The sequence below is a fragment of the Spermophilus citellus genome (assembly GCF_964194105.1).
Source record: "Spermophilus citellus genome assembly, chromosome: 2".
Taxonomy (NCBI): Eukaryota; Metazoa; Chordata; class Mammalia; order Rodentia; family Sciuridae; genus Spermophilus; species Spermophilus citellus.
Window position 1 is genome coordinate 182447637 of NC_138183.1, and position 9955 is coordinate 182457591.

At 38.8% G+C, this 9955-nt stretch overlaps 1 protein-coding gene across 1 annotated transcript in view; it reads right to left on the minus strand.

Moving 5' to 3' along the window:
* Positions 1 to 4276, minus strand: part of CCDC83 (coiled-coil domain containing 83) — a 59132-nt gene extending 54856 nt beyond the window's left edge. The window contains exons 1-2 of the mRNA XM_081281789.1: positions 4062 to 4276; positions 3641 to 3715 (exon numbers count right to left, since the gene is read on the minus strand). The gene's annotated coding sequence lies outside the window, so the exon portion shown is untranslated. The remainder of the gene's footprint in view (positions 1 to 3640; positions 3716 to 4061) is intronic.
* Positions 4277 to 9955: the final 5679 nt, after the last annotated feature.

Below are 9955 nucleotides of genomic sequence, written 5' to 3' on the forward strand. Positions count from 1 at the left end.
GGTTCAATCCCCAGTATCAAAACAAACAAACAAAAAAAACATAAACATTCATGGCACTCATCTTCAACAAAATATAATTTAATGCTGAACAATACTACTTCAACAAACTCTTATTTGGGGTATTCAAATATAGATCTTAGGGCTGGGGATGTGGCTCAAGCGGTAGCGCGCTTGCCTGGCATGCGTGTGGCCCGGGTTCGATCCTCAGCACCACATACAAACAAAGATGTTGTGTCCGCCGATAACTAAAAAATAAATATTAAAAAATTCTCTCTCTCTCTCTCTCTCTCCTCTCTCACTCTATCTTTAAAAAATAAATAAATAAAATAAAAATCCATTTATATAAAAAAAAAAAACAAAAACAAATATAGATCTTAGCACATAGGCCAGCATATCTCATGGACACAAACCAGATGTTCAATAAACATTTGATTTAAATGACTTGACTTGCACATAATGCATACTAATTTTCTTCTCCAATGGCCTTATTTGTTAATAATAATAATGTATCTACCCAAATTTGATAAGTAAAACTGCTTTTAAACTCAAATTTTCACTTATACCAGAAACAAGTTTTAACTTGGAGAAAAGGTTTATTTTGGCTCATCAGAATGCATTATTAATACAATTAGAAATGGTCTTCTAGCACATGTTTAAAAATTATTTAAACACTTTAAAAAGTAATATCACTTAAGGGTTATTTTTTAAGAATTTCAGCTCTCCATACACATAGATTATTTGTATAGAGCCCCAAATAGTTGGTGTTAAAATTCACCCACCTTGGAGAAATGATGTTAATCCCAAATATTCAAAATCAGGTATTAAATGAATGACATTTTCAGCAATTACTTTGGATGATTGAAGACACACATTACATTAGCATGTATTTTCTTTACCAATGCAAATCCTATAGTCACTGGCACAGTTTTGAACTGACGTTCCTAAATTATATTGGATTCTTTAAAACTAGAACTAGAACTAGAAAAACAAATCCTAACATTCATATGGGAGCACAAAAGATGCCTAATAGCCAACGCAATACTGAGCAAAAAGAGCAATGCTGGAGGCATCACAATACCTGATCTTAACACATACTACAGATCCACAGTACCAAAATGCCACGGCATTAACATAAAAATAGACATGTAGACCAATGGAACAGAATAGAGGACCCATGAATAAATACACACATCTTTAGCTAACTGGTCTCAACAAAATGCCACAACATACACTGGAGAAATGACAGACTCTTCAACAAGCAGTGCTGGGAAAACAGGATATCCATAGGTAGAAGGTGAAGACTAGACCCCTATCTCTCACTATGTATAAAAATCAACTCAAAATGGGTCAAATAATATAAGACTTGAAAATTTGAAACTATCAGGAGAAAACATAGGGAAACACTTCAAGATGTTGGCACAGACAACAATTTCCTGACAAATGGGATTGTATCAAATTAAAAAGCTTCTACATAGCAAAGGAAACGATGAACCGAGTGAAGAGACAGCCTGCAGAAGGGGAGAAAAACTTTGCCAGCAATTCATTCATCTGACATAGATTAATATCCAGAATATATAAGGCACTCATGAAACTTAACAACAATAACAAAAGGTAATGTTTTGACATTATGTGGATGGAGACAGGGTAGAGGGAGGGTAGACATGATCAATACATGACAAATGCACGTATAGAACTGTCACAGTGAAACACATTAATCTGTATAACTCATCCGTATTAATAAAAAAGAAAATATAAGAATTGGTCTCTCTTCTAATTCAGAACTGCTAGTAACAAATAGTTTGAAATGCAGTATATTATATTAACTTATCTAGTAATCAGAACTACATTTTTTCCAACTCCTTCTGTCCTTCAGTTTGAAAAATGCCAAAAATGAAACATAAATAAGAAAAAAAAGTACTGAGAGGATAATGGAAACATTATATATTCTGATGGTGGAGAAGAACAAAAAGTATCTCTCTTTCTTCAAAAGCAGTAGTGAATATAAACAGGACCTACTACCACCAGGTCTTGTAGATGCATGTCAGGAAATATATGAGCACAGACACTGATTATTACTTTAGCAAAAATGAATATTTTGCTGACTCTCTTCTCCCTATCCATCTTTTCTTTTTAAAAAATTTATTCTAATTAGTTACATATGACAATACAATGCATTTTGACACATCCTACATAAATAGAATATAACTTTTCATTCTTCTGGTTGTATATGATGTAGAGTTTCACAGGTCTTGTAATCATATATGCACATAGGGTAATAATGTCGGATTCATTCTACTATCATTCCTACCTCTATACCCCCTTTCCTCCCTTCATTCCCCTCTGTCTAGTCCAAAGTACCTCTATTCTCTGCATTCCCTTTATTGTGAATTAGCATCCACACATCAGAGAAAATATTCTGCCTTTGGTTCTTTGGAATTGGCTTATTTTGCTTAGCATAATATTCTCCAGTTCAATCCATTTACTGGCAAATGCCATAACTTCATTTTTCTTTAAGGCTGACTAATATTCCATCGTATATATCACACTTTCTTTAGCCATTCATCTGTTGAAGGGCACCTAGGTTGGTTCCATAGTTTAGTCCTTCTTTTTGGTTTTAGATGTGGCATCTTTTCTCATCTCTAGCCATTTCTTCAACCCCCGCCCCTCCCCCCCATCAGAGAATTATGGGGAATAGAGGAGTGAGGAAACCAAAAAATGTACTATATAAATCTAAGAAATTCATTAAAGAAAGAAACCAAGTAGTCTCTTTTGAAGGACATCTATTATAGCATCCAGGTAAAGAATCAAAGCCAATCTGCAGATTGAGAGTGTGGGGGATGAATGATCATCAACAACAAACTGAGCACATAGGGAGTACCTACATTGCGAGGTGCATTGTGGAGTCGAGGATTGCAGGGATGTGTGAGATCCTCATTCAAAAAGCACTCACTATTTCGTAAAATTGGGGGTTCATAACCCACTTCAATCTAATGTATGAAATATATGTCAAGAGCTTTGTAATGTTGTGAACAACCAATAAAAAAAAAGAAGCAAAAAAATAAATAAATAAATGAAAAAAACCAACAACAACAAAAAGCACTCACTACAATGGGAATTCAGTAAGCAAAGCACTAAGAGAAACAGTCTATTTTCTCCATTGTGTTTTATAACCTCAGACATTTCTGAACCTCTCTGACCCTCAGTTTCTTCCTCCATCGTTCCTGTCAGGGTTATAAGACTTAACTGCTTTGGGAATCAAATTATGAAGTCCATACAAATGGAAAGCATTACAGTAGCCCCCCACCCTCAACTGGTGGGGGATATGTTGTTCCAAGACCCCCAGTGGATGTCTGAAAACTGGGGCTGGTACCAAACCTTCATATACTATGTTTTTTCCTATACATACAAAACTACAATAAAGTTTAGTTTACAGTTAACAACTAATACTAAAATCATAACTACATATTGTAGTAAAAGTTATTTAAAACGGACAGCATTTTATTTCTGGAAATTTCCACGTAATACTTTCCAATCAGCACGCAACTGGAACCGCACTTACCCGCCTAAGGAGGACTGTGTGAGTGAAGTGAGCATCGACTGTGTGCGAGGGACTGTGTGAGGCACCCTGAAGGTTACAAACCTTAAGTCAGACCCTGCCCTCCAGGAGCAGATCTAGGAGCGCAAATGAGCCACGCATCAATGAGCAGGGATTCTACTACAAGGCGGAAAGAGAGGGAGGTCAGCTGTGGTTAGTTCGCGGAAGACCCGCTTTCCTCTCGGTCTCCGAAGGGGAGAAGGCCAGGGTGGGGGTGGGGCACGGAGGACTGCCCGCCCCCGCCCGCCCCCCCCCCAGTAGCTCCCAACGGCCGGGGACTGGTGTCCATCGCAGGAAACCCCAGCGCGCGACCCCAGACTCATTTCGGCACAGAGCAAGCTCCAGACTGGGAGATCAGGGGCCCAGCCGGACCCGCCTCCCCACATCCCCTTAACACTTGCAGGTGCGGAGAAAGGGCCGCCGGCTTGTAGCCAGAAAACTGGTCCAGCCCCCGTACCCTGCCCACCAGCTCCGCAGCCGCCCGCGCGCCCTGGGTTTCCAAGGCGACTGGCATCCTCCCCCCGCCCGCCCGCCCCTCCCGGGCGCGAGCAGCGGTTCGAGGGCGCCACCTGGCGGCCCTGCGGGGAGCAGCCCGGGCAGAGGGTCTGCGCCGCCGCCCCGGTACCTCTACGCACTCCACCGCCGCCCTCTGTGCGGAATTTTCCGCGCGCCAGCTCTGCTCGCCCCAGTCTAGTCGCAAACCCGGAAGTGGTGAGTGTGCGGAGACGTGACGTGGCTCCGTACCGTGACAGAGCCGAGGTCATTTCACTGTGCTTGTTTCCTGCTGTAAAATGAGACAACTGGAGTGGTGGGGTAGGGACCGTGGGCCTGTGGTGGGGCTTTTGCCCGCCTCTGCCCTGCTCCGCGCTCGGCACCAGGGCAGCTCCTCGTCCACTTTTGTACCCGAGTTTCAGCTCCAGATAGAGTGACAAACACCTGAACTAAATAGGACAACTTTTGGCTCTGAAAGCTCCTAAACCTCAAGAAAAGCAACAAAGATTCCGTTTCCTCCTTCTTTTTCACCTTTTGTAGCTCTGTCCTTTGTGGGGGGAGGGGGTCAGAAATCCCACGCTGACAGTCTTTAAAGTTCCCCTTTGCTCTCCGGCATTCTTTCCCATTCTGTGCCTGAAGACTGACCTCTTGGATCCATGAAGCACCTACTTCCCCTAGTGACTTCCCAGTCATTTATCCTCTTGTCCCGGGAAAACGGAGGTGAAGTTCCTTTTGGCTTTTACTTTCTTCCCAAGTCATCTATTTGACATTCTTGAATTCGTTTTTTTTTTTTTTAAATATTGTCATGTGTTTTTTTTTAATTATGCTGTTATATTCTGTTATATTAATAACACTTTCAAGAACCTCTTAAAGGAAGAGAAGTGAAGAGGTTAATAAAAGTATTAATTAACTTTTAGTTCAGGGAATTTTTCTCATCAGTAAAAAGCCATCCTAAAATTAACCAGCTTGTGGACATTTATTTGTTCTACCTCATTTAAACCTCCATTTGTGCAAAAATTATTTTATATAGCTAATAAGTAATTTGTGATCTATGCATCTAAAAGTTTTGTTAAATATTTTTTAGTTGTCGATGGACCTTTAATTAATTAATTTATTTATCAGAGGTGCTGAGAATCGAACCAGTGCTTCACACATGCTAGGCGAACTCTCCACCACTGTGTCACAACCCCAGCTAAAAGGTTTTTTAGTTACCTGTTCTTTCCTAAAATAGCAATAGGTGGGATTGTAGAGTGAACTTATTAAGTAGAGTGCAAAGGCAGGAGAAAAAGTTACTACCCAAAAGTTTTAAAGCATGGAGTTTTTCTAGTCAAGTGGAAAAACTATGATTTTTTTTTCCAGCACGTTGAATTCATTCCCACATCATTTCTTATAAATCTTAGGCCTGCTTCTTTTATGAGGCCCTGGGCCCATGTTCAAAAATGTACTTTTACCCTATCATTTATCTCCTGCTCAGTTTTTCTTATGGTGTTTGCCAGTTAGTGGTCAAACAGTGAAGCCAGATAAAAAACATTTGTGGAGTTTCCTCATTTGACCTTGATTTTCTGTGAGTCTTACAGTGTTGAATGATGCACAAATAGAAGTAGAAAAGTATCTAAGGTAGAACAAGCCTAATATGCTGTCTGTTTTTTGGCAAAACCACAAATAATCTGTTTGGTATGAACAATTGCTAAACATCTGATAGATAAAAAAAAAATGCAGGGTCTGCTGTAGGCAGTGCTGCATGCCTATTATCCCAAGGACTGGGGAGGTTGAGGCAGGAGAGTTGCAAGTTCAAGGCCAGCCTGAGCAATTGAGTAAGACACTGTCTCAGAATTTTAATTTGGGCTGGAATGTAGCTCAGTGATAGAAGGCTTGCCTATTATTTGTGAGGTCCCAGGATCAACTCCCTGTACTGCAAAATAAAATTTGCAGGGACTTTTTTTTGAAAATATGATTTTAAAAACCATGAACATACTTGTTCACACTTTTAAATATCTGGTTTCATTAGAGATTACTACCTTTGCCAATAGACAAAGCAATCAACTAGATATTAGTGTTAAATATCATAGTAATTTCTGGAGACCTGAACTAAAGATTAACCTTTTGATTTTTCTGGAATACCAGATATTTTACTGAGAGCAAAATTGCTTTTCTTGTAATTTTGTTCCTGACAAATTTGAAACAAATCAGTGCTTTGCAAAAAAAGAAGAAAAAGAAAGAAAAAATGTTGTAACTCAATATCCATTGCTATGTTTCTACATTATAAAATGGGCATTTCTCCTTTATTTGTTAGAGTCCCAGTTTTTTCCCTTTAAGCCTGGAGTCATATCCCTTCAATCTTCTTGATTGATCCAAGTTTAACATGAGTAACCAGAACTCTGGCAAAAAAGATATCACATCTTTATTTTCTCCCTTTTCTCTTCTTCCCAACTAATTTTTGAAATTATTTTCATGATCTCTTTGTTTTCTGTGAGAAAAGAGGAGCACAGGATGGTAAGCTGGAGTTCTGGGTTCCCAGGGATAGGGCCAGGGGATGAATTGTGCCTGAGGGCTTTAGCATATAATGTCTTGAGAGCCTTCAACAACAATGGATTGCTGTGTGCCTACAGCAGTTTTAAAACATGACCAGGAAAGTGACCGTAAAAGGATAAAACTTATATCACTAGAACATAATAAAAAGTCCAAAAGTAGACATAATATATAGTCAGCTGGTTCGGACTACAGCGCCAACGTAACTCAATGAGGAAAGGATAATGTTTTCAATAAATGCTATTCTAAATATTGGCTATCTATGTGGAAAATGACCCTTGACCCTAACCAAAAACATGCTTTTGTGTGTGTGTGTGGGGGGGTGTATATGGTACTGGAGATTAAAACTGGAGGTGCTCTATCTCTGAGCTATATCTCTAGCTTATTTTTTATTTTGAGTCAAGTTCTAAGTTACCATGGCTGGCCTTGAACTTGTGATCCTTTTGGCCTCAGTCTCCTAAATAGCTGGGATTACAGAAGTGTGCTGCTGCACTGGGCCCATACAAAAAAATCAGCTCAGAATATATCATAGACTTTAACACACAAGCTAAAACTATAAAATTTCTAGAGTAAAACAGGAAAAATTCTTTGTGACCTTGGGTCAGCAAAAATTCCTTTTTATATAGGACACAAAAGCATTGTTTAAAAAAGGGAGAAAAAGTAATAATTCATCCAAATTTAAAATTCTGCTCTATAGTTTGAAGAATATGAAAAAGCCACAGTCTGGAAAAAAATACTTATAATACATACACCTTACAAAAAAATGCTATCCAGAATTTACAAACAACTCCTAAAGCTCAATAAAAAGTTTAAAAAAAACTACCAAAAGATTTGGACATATGTGTCACAAAAGAAAATATATTCTTGGCCAATTAGCATATGAAAAGATACTCAACATTATTAGTCATCAGGGAAATGCAAATAGAAACCATGAGATACCAATCCACACCAATCAGAATGGCTGATCTTAAAACAGCTGACAACATTCTGCATTGACAAAGGATGTGGAGTAACTGAAACTTTCATATATTGCTGGGGAAAAAGTAAAATAATATAACTGTTTTGGAAAACAATTTGGTAGTCTTTTCTTCAATATATAGTTCAACTTCACTTGTAGGTATTTATTCATTCAAAAGAATTGAAAATGAATGTTTATAGCAGTTTTATTCATAATCTAAATCTGGAAACAACTCAGATGTCCATCAGCAGGTAACTGCATAAACAAAATGTTGAATATCCATGCAATAAAAAGGAATGAACTATTAATACAGGTAATAATGTAAATGAATCTCAAAAGAATTTAGCTAAGAAGCCAAGTGTGAAAAACTACATGCTGTATCACATGAAATTCCCAAAAAGTCTAAAAGCAGATCAGTGGTTGCCTACTGCAGAGAGGTGGGTGAGGGGATTACTGCAAGGGGACAGAAGAGGACTTTTGGGGAGAAAGGTAATACTCTATATTTTGATTGTGATGGTGGTAACTAGAGTGTTTGCATTTGTTAAAATTCATTGAACTATACATTTAAAATGTGTACACTTTATTATAACTCTATATTGTTAATTCTTACAAAATAGCTTCACATTTTTTGATATCTTCTCATTAAGAGATGGAGTCATTGTTCCCTCTCCTTGAATCCTGATGATCTTGATACTGCTTCAACCAGCAGAGTATGGTGGCAATTACTCTTGTGTTATTTCTGAGGCTAGATCATAAAAAGTCATGACAATTCCTCCTGGCTCTTTTGGATTCTTGCTTTGGATGCCATGCACTGCCATATAAAAAGTTCAATTACTATGGGGCAACCATGCTGAAGAGGCCAAAAATAGGCATTAAAGTCAGCTCTTCTGGCTGAGTCCACCTTCTAGCACACAGAATGCCAGATATATGAGTGAAGTCATATTGGATCTTCCTACCCGCCCATGTCATAAGGAACAAGAGATCACCAGTTACTAATCTATGGGATCTTTGAGATATAACAAAGGGTTTTTTAAAACAGTTTTGATAGTGTATCAATTATCTATTACTGCATAACAAATTAGTGATTTAAGACAACAACAATAATTTATTACCTCACCATTGTTATAAATGAGGAATTTGGGAGCAGCTTGACTGGGCAGTTCTAGCTTGGTGTACCTCATGAGGTCAGATGTTGGCCAGATTCTATGTCTGCCGGAAGGAGCTTTCAGTCTAGGGGAAAAGAGGAGCAATCAAATCAATATTTTTTTACAACACAGTCGGAAAACCCCCATTAGGGGCATGCAAGGAGCATGCTACAGAAAACCTACCCCAGTCTTAAGGGTCAGAGAACAATTCCTAGAGAAAGAGAGGTCTGAATTTTTTTAAAAAACATGCTTTATCACACAGTATATACAATATTTACTTTGCTTGCCATCTGAAATGCCTTAGAAAAGCAAGGTCTGAATTGAGACTTGATGAGCAAAAATTATTCACCTTGAGGTGTTGGGGGGAGGTGATGGAACAGAGAGCCTAGAATATTACAAAGACCTTGAAGTAAAAATGAAAATAATAAGGTCCTAATGGATTTAAGGAAATTTACCATGGTTGGGTAATAGGGCCCTCAGATGGGGAGGAGAAAGAAGGCTGAAGAAGCAGGCAGGGACAGATCACAATGGGTCCTCTGAGCTATACTGATGATGACAGCCTTGTTACCATGACAGAAGTTTCCTTTGGTTGCTGTGGAAGTGAGTGGGAAGTGTCAGAACTGGGTCAGGTTCCAGGATGAACTCCACTGACCACAGTTTCAATCGTTCTTTTGCCTAAGGGCCTCTCTCACTTGGGTCCAGTTTCTGGTCCAAGAAGCATGTCTCAGATTCTGCCCTTCATCAGATAAAAGTAACTGGCAAAAAGAATGACCTCATCTCTCTGGGTCAAGTTCAGCTTGCCTAATCTCTGGCTGTCTCTATGACTCAAGTAGGATGCCCACCCCCCACACTAGAACTTAGTCTATGAAACCCTACCATCACCACAACATCAACAAGCATATTAAAAGAATTAGAACGTATGGAATAATAAATACTACCTGACATCTGGAAAATGAGGCAGTATAAATTCTAACTTTCATCTTTTAAGAACTACACATTTGTTTGCAGAAGGAAACATAAAAGGACATTTTTAGGCATACCTACTAATATTAGCAAATCCAAGATAGTGCATTGCATTTTAATTCTCATCTACTTATTTTCCAGTGCTAGGTATTGAACCCAGGGCTTTTCACAAGTAAGACAAGCACTCTGTTACTGAACCACATCCCCAGCCCTTTTAATTTTAATTTCTAGCAGGGTCTTACTAAGATGACCAGGCTGGCCTGGAACTTGAAT